The sequence below is a fragment of the Corvus brachyrhynchos genome, unplaced genomic scaffold, assembly GCF_000691975.1.
Source record: "Corvus brachyrhynchos isolate BGI_N302 unplaced genomic scaffold, ASM69197v1 scaffold162, whole genome shotgun sequence".
Lineage (NCBI taxonomy): Eukaryota > Metazoa > Chordata > Aves > Passeriformes > Corvidae > Corvus > Corvus brachyrhynchos.
Genome location: NW_008236696.1, coordinates 817,529 through 818,352, shown reverse-complemented (window position 1 = coordinate 818,352; position 824 = coordinate 817,529). Strand labels below are relative to the sequence as shown.

The window sequence follows — 824 nt, the reverse complement described above, 5'->3', positions numbered from 1 at the left end:
GGGGACATGCCAAGTGGAGGGGGATCTGGGGACAGGGTTTGGGGTTTTGTTGCCACCTTCACAAGGTATTGTGTCCTCATATAGCATTGCCCTAGATTTGCTCGTCTCAGTTGACAAGCCAGGATGTCAACAGCCAGGATGAACCAAACCAGAAATGGCCTTTAGACCAAGTAACACTAGTGCTGCTGACCTCAGGGATAGACCTGGAAAGCCCTGCTTTGAGGCCCAGAATGACATCCTGTCGGTTAGCTTGTTTTATTCCAAAGCAGATGCATGAGAAAATCTAAGTTTTAATGGCGAATGTTTGCTGTTGTATTTGAAGCGTACACTGAGTGTTCATACATCGAGCAGATGACAGTCAAATAGGTGGATGCTCCTTCACAGGCACCTGCCTGGCATCTCCCAGCCCAGGTGCTGGAGGTGGGCAGCCCTGGGCAGGTCTGTGCTGCCCAGAGTGCTGGGGGTGCCCACACAGCGCCATCACCGCGACAGTGCCACGCTTCTGCTCATTGTCCCTGTAATTCCCATCCCTGGTCTGCCTGAAAACCTTAAACCCCTCAAATCCCTTGTCAGACAAATGTTGATCTTCACTGAATGTTTATTTTTTCAGAAGTCTATAAATATTGTTTATTAAATATTTTTTTTCTTTTCTCCTAGGATCCTGCAGGAATCTTTGAATTGGTGGAGCTCGTTGGCAATGGTACCTACGGGCAGGTCTATAAGGTAAGAGTTCCAGCTGAAGTGATCCTGTTTGCCTTGGCTGTGTGTTGAGCATGGAGCATCCCAGCACATCACCCTGACTAGGCTTTGACCATTCCAGACCT

General features: G+C 48.7%; 1 protein-coding gene across 9 annotated transcripts in view; it reads left to right on the top strand.

Moving 5' to 3' along the window:
- Positions 1–650: 650 nt before the first annotated feature.
- TNIK (TRAF2 and NCK interacting kinase) overlaps positions 651–824 on the top strand; it is a 125,135-nt gene continuing 124,961 nt past the window's right edge. For 7 of the 9 annotated variants that reach the window (XM_017726871.1, XM_017726874.1, XM_008644462.2 and 4 more), the window contains exon 1: positions 651–723. The gene's annotated coding sequence lies outside the window, so the exon portion shown is untranslated. The remainder of the gene's footprint in view (positions 724–824) is intronic. The other 2 variants (XM_008644465.2, XM_008644464.2) reach the window with 1 other exon arrangement.